This window comes from Coloeus monedula (assembly GCF_965178545.1).
Source record: "Coloeus monedula genome assembly, chromosome: 37".
Lineage (NCBI taxonomy): Eukaryota > Metazoa > Chordata > Aves > Passeriformes > Corvidae > Coloeus > Coloeus monedula.
In genome coordinates, this window is record NC_138817.1 from 801,260 (window position 1) to 813,245 (window position 11,986).

The 11,986-nt window shown below is 54.7% G+C and overlaps 1 pseudogene across 1 annotated transcript; it reads left to right on the top strand.

Moving 5' to 3' along the window:
• Nucleotides 1-3,594: 3,594 nt before the first annotated feature.
• LOC309584173 (olfactory receptor 14J1-like) lies at nt 3,595-11,761 on the top strand (annotated as a pseudogene). Its single transcript has 4 exons — nt 3,595-3,666; nt 3,898-4,010; nt 9,831-10,757; nt 11,756-11,761. The product of its transcript is annotated as an olfactory receptor 14J1-like (transcript).
• Nucleotides 11,762-11,986: the final 225 nt, after the last annotated feature.

The window sequence follows — 11,986 nt, forward strand, 5'->3', positions numbered from 1 at the left end:
GCCACGGCAGCGGCCACAGGGACCCGTTCCTCACTTTGGTGCCACGGACACCAACGCTTGGCCCCGCTGCCATGGGCATTGGCACGGTCACCTGCACTCAGGGCCCGTGGCCGGGCACTGCTGCCATGGACACGGGCACAGAGCCCTGGGCCAGAGTCGGCTGCCATGGCAACCAGCTCAAGGTCCTGTGGCCAGGGCTGGGGGCATGGAAAGGAGCCCATGGAGCCGTGGTGATGGTGGATGGCTGTAGCAGGGGGGTGTCCCCGGAGCAGGGGAATCCAGCCAGAGTCACGACACGAACACTGGTACGATTTGAGCATCATGCTCCAGTTTCTTGTTTACTTCCACCAAGTTATACTTTGCAAAGATTCACGCCCTATTCCCACAAGACAGCCTCGAAGCAGCGGGGGAGCTGACCACTGTATACCCCTTCCCAAGGCTGTTCAAGGCTGCCAGCTAGCAGGTGCCTTGCAAGCCTGTTTTCGGCCTGAGGCCCCGTCAGGGGTACTTGTGCAACAGCCCTGGGATGCCCAAGCCCTCCTGGGGTATCCTATATTCCACAAGGAATCCCTCTACACATCCCCTGTTTTCTTTTTGGGCAACCCAGGTCTGGTCGATGATTTTTCGCAGCCCCGCTTTAAGGCAAAAAATATACACCCAAGTATTTTTAAACCTAAAATAACTCCAAATAGCAATCATCAGCCTTCTACTACCAAGGTACGCAGCCATCCGGTGATACCCAGACCCTTAAGCCAATCTCCAATAGGGTCGTCTGTCTCCTGAAGGATGTGTAGGCCCCTCTGGAGGTCAGAGGGGTGCTTGTGAATTGGGACAGAATGGTCAGAAAGATTCATACAGCACATACCAAAACCAAGAAGAAGAATCCAAAGTTTCCAGGGTTTACTCACACAAATCAGTCGCTTAGGGATCGGGGATCGTTCTGCTCACAATTCCCCACCATTATGTTGCAGTGGGGATACTGCAACATGCATATATCAAACCAGGAGTCCCGTGGAAAGGAAATATATATGGACAGACAGATTCTTGATAGCTGTTTCAGAGATGTTTATTTCTCCAGCCGCATGGCCGGAGCTCTGCAGAGGAACTCTCCCAGTCACGGGACCAAGGGTCCTTCTGCCCGCGCAGGGGAACACAAACCAACCAATGGGGAACGAGGCTGAGCAGGGGCAGGGAAACCCCGTGCCTCCCGCCCAGGGGCCCTCTCCCAGGGCTACACGGCGGGGGAGGAGACCCCAACACCCCAACCCCAGTCCCAGCCCCTTCCTAAACCCTCAGCCCCAAACCAAATCCCACGTTTAGCCCCAGCTGCAATCCCGGCTGCAATTCCAGCCCCTGCCCCAGCCTCCAGCGTTATCCCAAGTCCCTTGTCCAGCCCTAACTCCAAATCCAGCCCCAATTCCAACTCTAACCCCAACCCCAGTGCCAAATTTAGCCTTAACTCCACCCTCAACACCAGCCCCAGTCCACACTCCAGTCCCACATTTAGCTCTGTGACCGCCTCTGAGATCCACACGTAAGAATAGACAAAGCCCAGGCAGAGCCCTCTCTCCTTTCCAGTGCTGGAACATTAACTCTTTTAGTGCTGTGAAGAGCTGAAAACCTGAGGGAAAAGAAAGAGGAGATGCTTAATGCTGAAATTCTGTTGGAAAGCTATGATGTATCAGAGCACCCGTTGTAATTTCATGAAGGCATGGGGGGTGGAGCATTCAACTTGTGCTTGAGAGCAAAAGCACCTGCGCTGAGATAGGCAGATGCTGAAGCAGCTGTAATTTCATGAGAAGTTTGAATAGGGAGAGATGAAAACAATGAGGACTTTTGCTCCAAATGGAAAAGGAGAAGACCTCAGTTCCTAGAGATGCTCCCAGAGATAGTCCTAGAGATGAAGATGAGGAAGACCCTTTGCTCCCAGGTGTACTAGTTTGAAAACAAACCAGTGGGAGGCACCAAGTCAGAATAACAATTTAATGGAAATTAAAGAAAAGGAAAAAAAAAAGTAAAAGAAAACACTGTCAAACTGACAGAGTCAAGGTACAACCTGACACCCTGTTAGGCAGGGTGGTGGTAGCAGTCTGGTAGAATGGTGGCTGCAGTCCTCTGAAGCAGTGATCCTGTAGTAAAAGAGTCTGCTCTTCCTCAGACACTCCAATGGTGGCTGTGTAGCTCCTGTCCTCTGGAAATCCAGTGGGAAGGGCTGTCTCTGGTGGTCAGAGCCCCAGATTACATCCACGATGGGATGCTTGCTTCCTCCCTGTGGGTGGAGCATCTCACAATGGGGAAATGAGTCATGAAGCAAAGTGTTGATTAGGCTCATTAACAGAAGATAGTCCGGAGGGAGTTATCTCTGAGTCAGGTGGCAGGACAATGATGGGCCATTAACAGAAAGATAGTCTGGGGGGAGGAGGCAAGGAAACACTGCCCCACCTGGTTTCAACAGCTCCTGAGGATGGTAATAGAATACACTGCAAGCCAGGACACCAGGGAAGGAGAAGAGCCTCTGTTCTTAGAGATGAAATGCTCCCAGATATGGGTGAAGAGAACTTCTGTTTCTGGACGGCTCAACCTTAAATTGCACCCCAGTAGCTCAAGATTGGACCCTCGAAAGCAGTTGTGGGAAAAGCTGCAGGTCGTGGGAGGGGACTCTCAATGAAGAGAGCAGACAACCAAGCCGGGCGGCTGTCTCGTTGTGATAATGTTTTCATAGCATGGGCAAGAGAGACTCCTCTTCCTAAATGGACTGAACAAGGTTATTATGGAAGTGGTAAACAGAGTGAACATCTCAAGGGTCGTCTTTTTTCATTGTCAGTGGGAGAAGGGAGCAAGGTGGGGGGTTGGGGGGGAGGAGAAGTATTCTGAAGGTGTGGTATGATTTTTTTTCTTCTTTTAGGTCTGTTCATAAACTTGTTTATATTCTTTCAAGTTTGGTGCCTGCTCTGCTTTTCTCCTAATTCTTATCCCACAGAAGGGAAACAGTAATGAGTATTTTGGACCAAACCACTACACACCTTTAGCCCTGACCCCAGTCCCAGCTCTAAGCCTACCCTCAGCCCCACCCCCAGCCCCCTCTCAACCCTAATCCCAGCCTGATCCAGCCCAAATCCCGGTTGCAGTGCAACCCCTTCCCCACCCCATTCCTGGCCCCGCCCCTGCCTGAAGCCACGCCCACCCCATCCCTCACGGAACCTGCACCTTCTCGGCCAACCACGTTTCTTTCTCATCTTCTTTGCTCCACCCCTCATTATTTGTACCTCGGCATCCATTGGCTGCTGCCATGTGGGGCGGGGCTCCCATGCCCATATAAAGGGGCGATCGTGGCCGTTGTTTAGTGCGGGATCCGGTGCTGCTGCGGCGCAGAGGAGTGGGGAGAGAGGAGTCGAGCAGTGGGAGAGGAGCAGGGTGAGCAGAGTGGGCAGAGTGCAGGGGTGAGAGCCGAGTGGAGAAGACAGAGCCGAGTGGAGCTCCGCGCCCTCGGCCCCAAAACACGGGAACCCCGCGACCAACTCAGGCTGGAGGGTGTGTGGGTGTTTGGGGGGAGGTGGGAGCGGCGCCCGCCCCCGTGGGCCCGATCGCAGCACGATGTGGAGGGGAATCCCCAGCCCAGCTCCCTCGTGCCCCAAGCCGCCGCTGCGCCCCGTGTCGCCGTCACCGGTAACGGGTGCGTGGGCCGGACACCAGCGGCCGCAGCGAGTGGAGCGAGAGGGACGGAGAGCTCCCTCCCCGAGGGTGCAGACACGGAGAGCCCCATGCACCCCCACGTACGGGTGGAGGATGAAGGACACCCCCAGCTCTCCCCAAAGGGGAGAAGGACAGAGACCCCCTGGCCCAGCCGGAATGGAAGTGGATGGACACCACTGTGGTTCCCCTCATGGTTCCCCCAAGGGTGAGGAAGATGTAGACCCCCTTGGGCCCCCTAAAGGGGAAGATGACAGAGACCTGTCTGTGGCCTTTCCCCTGGGCAAGAAGGATGGAGACCACCCCAACCCCCTCCAAAGGTAAAGAGGATGGAGACCATCCCAGACTCCCCCCTAAAGAGGAAGAGGATGGAGGCCTCCCTGGGGCAAGAAGAACAGGGACCACTAGGGTTGCCCCAAAGGTCAGGAGGAGGCAGAATCCCCCAGGGCGACAAGGACAGAGAGCACCCCTGTCCCCAAGCAAAGGTAAGGAGAATGGAGTCCAGCTACTGTCCCCCCAAAGGAAAGGAGGATGAGGATGCTTTCGCCCTCCCAAGTGGGAGGAGGACAGAGATAACCCTGGCCCCACATTTGGGGTAGGAGCACAGCAATCCTCCCCAATCCATCCCGTGGGAGAGGAGGATGCACGGCCTGGGATTGTCTCTGTCCCTCTCCTACTTGAGGAGGCCCGGGGGGTCTCCAAGCCGTTCTTGTCTGGGAACGATTGGGGGGTGGGAATGGTCTCTGTCCCTCTCACCCCACTCAGTGCCCAGTGAGGGTCTCTGTTTTTCTCCCCTTGGGGTTCTCGGGAGGTGCTTGTGGGGCTTTGGGGGTGTCTCTGTCGCTCTCACCCCAATGGTGCTTGGGCGCGGTCACACCAAGGCTGAGAGGGACAGAGACCCCCCGGCCTCCCCAGGTATGAGAAGGTTGGAGAGCCCCTTGGGAATGCCCTGGGGAGAGAGGGACTGGGACCCCTTGAGCATCCCCTGAGCACTGGACAAAATAAACTTGGCAGAAATCAAACTTAACTCTACCTAAAATGCTTGGAGGAATGTTTGCTCTTCCCACAAGTCACGTGTGATGAAAACGCAAACAAACCCCAAGCATGAATGAACCGACAGCACAAGCAGTTATGGTGGCAATTCAAAGGTCCAGCGGTTCCCGCACAGCTCCAGCTCAGCTGCTGGCAGGTTCCTGTAAAAGAAAAGTGAAAGTTCAGCCCAGTAGAGATGATTTAAAGGAAGGATAAACTCTGTGTAGCTGTCACAGAGGTGACAGGGATGAAGGGAAAAATGATTCTCACATTTGGCAAAGGCCCCAGTCTGTGAAAGAGAAAAGGGGAGAGAGCAAGGGAGGGACAGGGACAGAGACCTCCCCTGGGGAGGGGCGAGTGTGACACTGTCCCCTGTGTGTGTGGCCTTCCTGGGGTGGGGGTTTCACAGCTGAGCCAGTCTGGGTAAGGGGGGTGGTGTTCACTCCCCCTGGGCAGGGGTTACCCCACACCCCCAAACTCTCCTCCTACCCCCTTGGTTGGGGGATGGGGTGCAAACCTGGCCTCAGCAAATGGGTCTGGGGGCTGGGGCCTCCCCCAGCCAGGGCTGATTTTCAGGACAGCCCTGGCCTTGGCTTTCTGGTGGATTCATTCTCCTCCCTCAGCCTTGTTTCCTTCTCCCTAGACCTGAGATCCCTGCGTAAGAGTCCCCTTTCCCTGATCTCAAGGTCCCTTAGCTCAAGGTGCAGCCCAAAGTTCCCCTCAGGAGGCACATTCAGGGACGGAGGGGCTTGGGTGGTCACAGCTCCTTTATACAGTTCTGCCATAATGGGCAAAAAGCCCTTCCTGACAAAGTTTCAGCCGTGAACCACAACATTTCAGTCTCTCAGCAGCCCCCAGAGCATCCCCCATGTTGCCAGATGGAAAATCCTCTGTGCCAGGTGGGCTGCCACAAGGCTCATTCCTCAAACCTGTCTTGGGGCTGAGTCAGGGATGCAGTAGCCCATGATGGTTTGTGCTTAGCGGGTGGGAAACTTCTGTTCCTGTGGTGGTGTTTGTACTATTCTGCTCTCTTTGTATTTTATAGTAAAGAGCTGTTCCTCCTTTTCCTGCATTTTTGCTTAGGAGCCCTGGAATTTTGGAATTGGATCCAAGGGGATCATCGGGGCACTGCTGGGTCCCATGGAACCAAGGGGCCGGTGTGATTCTGAGTGGCCCCGTGGATCCAAGGACACCTTTGTGCTCCTGCAGGTCCTCATGGAATCACAGTGTCCATTGTGACACTGCTGGGCCCCGTGGAGCCAAGGACACCTTTGTGACACTGCTGGGCCCCGTGGAGCCAAGGACACCTTTGTGACACTGATGGGCCTCATGGAACCAAGGACACCTTTGTGACACTGAGGGGCCCCATGGAGCCAAGGGAACATGGAACAACTCTGGCTGGCTTGGCCTCCTGGTGGCCACCTGACAGCTCCAGCTGATCTTGGAATGTTGAGAGTCGCTTCTCATCTGCCCCCGGAGCTCTGGGGCTCTGTGCTTTCCTTCCTATGGAACAGATCCATCCTTCTCCTCCAGGGGCCCATGGCCAAAACTGAGAGTCCTCTTCCAAATTTCTGTGTATCCAAGGACTGTTCCCAGATGAAACCTGCCAGGACAATCAGATCTGCCTGCCTTGGCCTCCCAGGGACCCCCTCTCCTCTGCCTTTGTGACACTGAAGTCTGTTTGGTGTCAGGCTGTTCCGCACGCAATCCCGCTTCCTTCGGGGCTGCTGTTGCCCCTGTGCCCACTGCCCCCCAAAAGATCAGGCTGCCCTGCGGGGGAACAAAAGCGGCTTCTCCTGGGGAAAGCCTCAGCGAGGGCTCAGTTTGCCGTTGGTCATTGCAGTGACTGCAGGAAAGGGGCACCCCACCATGGGGCATTTCTTGGTCAGCTCCAGACATAAAGAGTGGGAAACTGTCTGAGACTCGGGTTGTGGCCTCGAAGCCGCCACTGTGGTTTGCAGGGATCTGCAGGGTGGCACGGTCCTGGCTCTGCCTGGGAGCGCTCACTTTGGAGGTGGTGTCAGATCTGATGGGGACAAAGGGGAACCTGTGGGGATGGGGGTGGCCTTGAGAGTCTCCATGGCACTGATGGGGAGCTCCATTGATGGGGGTTGGTGTTCTGGGCTGAGGGGCTGTAGCGGGTTAGGGTTGCTCCCGGGCGGAAACACCAATTTAGTGTAGTGGTTTGGTCCAAAATACTCATTACTGTTTATCTGCTGAGAGATAAGAATTAGGAGAAATGCAAAGCAGGCACCAAACTTGAAAGAATTTAAGGAGGTTTATTAACAGACCTAAAAGAGGGGAAAAAAAAATAAATTGTACCATACCTTCAGAACTCTCCTCCTCTGCCCACCTTCCTCCCTTCTCCCACTGACAATGTAAAAAGACAACCCTTAAGATGTTCAGTCTGTTTACTACTGCCATAATAACCTTGTTCAGTCCATTTAGAAAGAGAAGTCCCTTCTTTCTCGAGCCATGAAAACAGTATCACAACGAGACAGCTGCCCACTTGCAAATATTGTTCAGTCCATTTAGGAAGAGGAGTCTCTCTGCCTGCATGTGAGTCCCTTCCCCCGACTTGCAGCTTGTTCAAGGCCACACACAGATAGCAATTGTTTTTCCCGCGTTCGAGGGTCCACTCTTGAAGTTTTTTGGGGTACAATTTTAAGGTTGAGCCGTTCAGAAACAAAAAACAGAGGCCCTTCTCCTTCCCTGGGGGCAAAGGGTCTTCCTCATCTTCATTGTTAGGACTATCTCTGGGAGCATCTCTAGGAACTGAGGTTTTCTCCTTTCCCATTTGGAGCAAAAGTCCTCATCAGGTTCATCTCTAGGGACTGAGGTTTTCTCCTTTCCCGTTTGGAGCAAAAAACCTCATTGCTTCCATCTCTCCCTGTCCAAACTTCTCATGAAATTACAGCGGCGTCAGCATCTGCCTATCTCAGCGCAGGTGCTTTTGCTTACGAGTTGAACACTCCAGCCCCCATATCTTCATGGAATTACAACGGGATACTCTGATATATCATAGCTTCACAACAGAATTTCAACTTTAAGCATCTCCTCTCTCTCTTCCCTCAGGTTTTCAGCTCTTCACAGCAATAAAAAGGGTTAATCTCACCTTGGCCTTGCAGCTTTGCAGCTGGAATGTTGAATTTTTCTTATCGCAGTGGAGAGGGGGGAGAGCCGAGCCGCTCTGGCTGCCCACGGCAAGGCAGTGGGGGGGGTTCCACGGCTGGAACAGGTCCATGGCTCCAGGATGGCCGTGGCCCAGCCCGGCCTGGCCCAAGCAGGGCCTGGCCGGGCCCGCTGGCCCCCACACGGGGCCCGCAGCCACCTGTCCCAGCACCAGAAACGAGAGAGAGCTTGGGGGGGAGTTTGCCTATTCTTTAGTGTGTATCACAGAGGCGGTGACAACTTTAAGTGGCTTAAAGAATTGTCCATATTCAAACTGGCCAGCTGATAGGTTCTATCAGGTCCCAGAGGAAACTGTAAGCACCCCTTAGCAAGGACATCCCTTCCGGGACTATGCTTGCTAACCTATGACAGGGGCCATAGAGGGTTGGGAGAGCTGTACCTGGCCAGGGGAATGTGTGTGAGGGGACAGCAGTGACGTCTTGGCCGGGGCTGCAGCCAGGGGTGCCCAGGGCTGTCCTGCAGAGCAGGGTCCTGCAGCCCAGGGCGCTGAGCTGGGGCAGGGACTCTGCTGCCTGCCAGGGGCAGCTCTCAGCCGGCCCGGGGAGCTGCTGCCAGCGCTGGGGGAGGAGCTGTGGGGGGAAGGAGCCACCCTGAGCAGGGCAGGTGCTGCTGCTGAGAGCTGCTGGCTGGGGCAGGGCTGCTCCCAGCTCCAGACCAGCCTGGGCACAGCTCCGGAGGCACTTCCCAAAAGAAGGAAAGCCAGCGATTGCTGTCAAGATCAGGAGCACTCCTGAGCCTGTTTCAATTTCCTGCTTGGAGCAGGATGGGAAGGTTGTGGGATGAGAGAAGCAGAACAGGAGTTCTAATCGCAGAATGACAGAACATTCTGAGTCTCTGCTATTGTCCTTATTATTGTTATTATTATTACTCCTCTGATATTGTCACTGCTATCTGGTGCTCTCAGGGGGGCTCTGGGATCTGCAGCAGCTGAGCCAGGCTCTGTCCTTGGGATTCCTGCCAGAAAGGGCTGTCCATGGGAATGGGGTGTCCAAGCTTCCCTGTGCCCTGTGGGCTGTGGGCAAAGCAGTCCATGGGAAAGGGGAATGAGCTGAGCCTCCCTCCCTGAGACACCATCGAGGGTACACCCAGAGCTCCCCTCACGGTGTCCTTCCAAGCTCTGAGCTGCCCTCCTGGGTGCAAATCTGTGCCAGAGCCTCTCCAAGTCCCCTGAATGTCCCCCAGGGAAGTGCAGACATGCCACAGCTGAGGAAATGCTGCTGGGTTTGCCAAGGGCAGCGTGAGTGTCCCTGGCAGAAGGGGGTGCTGAGCCCTTGCTCAGAGACCTTTAGAGAGGGTGAGACATTCAGGGATGCCTCTGCTCTGGGCAGGGTCTGGTTTATCCCAGGGTGAGCCGGGAGTGTGATTGTGCTCTGCCTGCAGCCAAAGGGCCAAGCCCAGGCCAGCTGGGGACAAGCCCATGCAGCCCCTCAGCTTGCCCTGAGCCACAGGGAATCCTTTGCCTCTCACCTCTCTCAGTGGCAAACTGGGAGTGCAGCAGAAATGCTGGGGATTTCTGACCTCAGAGAATCAGGAATGATGTGTGGGTAGGAAAACATTTCCAAAAACTCACTCCTGCATCCCTGTCCTGTGGAACTGAGAGTAAAACTGCTACCAAGCCTTTCTAGGAGGGATTGCACTGACAAATCCTGACTCTCCAGCCTTGTCCCTCTGCCACACGGCCACAAACCCAGGGCAGCGGGGCAGGGATGGCTCCTCGAGAGCCCCCACGCTCAGGCCTGGCTGCTCCTGGCACACTCACACAGCACAAGTGGAGCTCAGGCAGGGAACTGGCTGAAGGTTTTCCCAGAGCAGGAACAAGGGTGGGGCAGTCCCAGCAGGACAGTGTGCAGGGAATGGCACAGGTTTGGCTCCAAGCAGCCTGTCCTGGCTTGTCACTGTCCTTTCTCCATGAACAGGTGCCCATGGCCAGACACAGCAGTGTCCAACAGCAGCTCCATCAGCCCCTTCCTCCTGCTGCCATTGGCAGACACGCGGCAACTGCAGCTCCTGCACTTCTGCCTCTTCCTGGGCATCTCCCTGGCTGCCCTCCTGGGCAACGGCCTCATCATCAGCGCCGGAGCCTGCGGCCAGCACCTGCACAGCCCCATGTTCTTCTTCCTGCTCAGCCTGGCCCTCACCGACCTGGGCTCCATCTGCACCACTGTCCCCAAAGCCATGCACAATTCCCTCTGGGGCACCAGGCACGTCTCCTACACAGCATGTGCTGCTCAGGTGTTTCTGATTGTCTTCTTTCTTGGAACAGAGGATTTCCTCCTCACCATCATGTGCTACGAGCGCTACGTGTCCATCTGCAAAGCCCTGCACTACGGGACCCTCCTGGGCAGCAGAGCTTGTGCCCACATGGCAGCAGCTGCCTGGGCCAGTGCCTTTCTCACTGCTCTGCTGCACACGGCCAATACATTTTCCCTGCCCCTGTGCCAGGGCAATGCCCTGGGCCAGTTCTTCTGTGAAATCCCACACATCCTCAGGCTCTCCTGCTCAGACACATACCTGAGGGAATTTGGGCTTCTTGCTTTTAGTACTTTTCCTTTTTTGGGTTGTTTTGTGTTCATGCTTTTCTCCTATGTGCAGATCTCCAGGCTGTGCTGAGGATCCCCTCTGAGCAGGGCCGGCACAAAGCCTTTTCCACGTGCCTCCCTCACCTGGCCATGCTCTCTCTGTTTATCAGCACCGGCACATTTGCTCACCTGAAGCCCCCCTCCATCTCGTCCCCATCCCTGGATGTGCCAGTTCTGTACTTGGTGGTGCCTCCAGCCCTGAAGCCCCTCATCTACAGCCTGAGGAACCAGGAGCTGAAGGATGCCCTGAGGAAAATGATGACTGTATCTTTTCAGAAGGAAGAAACTCTCTCTTTTCTTCTCCAGAACCTTCAGAATGTAACTCTTTACAATCTCAGCTTTTTTTTTCCTATTTGTCCATTTCTTCATTGGTGCCTTCTTTTCTTCTTTTTCTCGTGTTATGCTATTTTTTATAAAACCCTGTAGTACTGCTCTTAGCATTTCTACATGAACATCTGCCTTTCTTTGAAAACACAAAGACTTTCAGGAGGCTTCTTCCCTGTGCATTTGAATAAAAATGAGGGTCTGCCCTGACTTGTGTGTCCAAGGTTTGTTCCTCAGCCCTTCTCTGGCTCTGCAGGGACAGTGCCTGTGGGCACAGCTGGAGGGAAGAGACTCCCAGCACAGCAGCACAGCCAGGGACAATGGCCCAGCCTCTTCCCACCTCTGCTCTTCCCAGCCCATGGAACCCAGTGTCCATTGTGACACAATGGGGCCTCATGGAACCCAGAACATCTTTGTGACGCAATGGAATCTCATGGATCCAAGGGCCAATTGTTATAGAGAGGGGCCTCATGGAACACCAGGGCCACAAAAACATTGCCAGGCCTAGTAGAAAGAAGGTGCCTGGGGGAGGGCACTTGGACACTGTCTCTTGCAGCAGACTCTGGGTCTGGGGCATCACTTGGCATCGTGTGCAGTCCTGTGGAGCAAGGCCTCAGGAATAATTTTGGGAGCACTTTGGGAGGTCTTTGATGGATTATGACACCTCCTCAGCTGCCTCTCATGTGAATGTCCCGTGGATATGGCCTTTCCAGTGTTGGAGGTTTCACAGCTGGGCCAGTTTGTGTAAGGGAGGATGGGTGTTCAGTGCCTCTGACCAGAGGTAGCACCACAGACCTGAAAGCTCCTCGTCCCCCCTCAGTGGCAGGGGAGTCTGTGTAAACCTGGCCTCTGTGGACTGTGGTCTCCTCCCCCCCAAACCCAGCCAGGCATAATTTTGCGCTGTTTGGTTTTCTTGTGGATGCGTTCTTTTCCCTCAGCCTTGATTACTTCTGCCTAGAACCTGAGATGATTGCACAATAGTGTCCCCTTTATCTTAGCTCTGTGACTGAACTCCCAGTCCAAAGTGCCAGTCAGGCATCTTCAAGGAGGGGTGGGCTTCTGTGGCTGTAGCTTCTTGATACAGTTTTTGCTCGAATGGGCAAAACTCCTTCATAGCAATGTTTAAGGCATGAACCATTTCAGTCCCTGACAACTTTATGCCTTGGTTC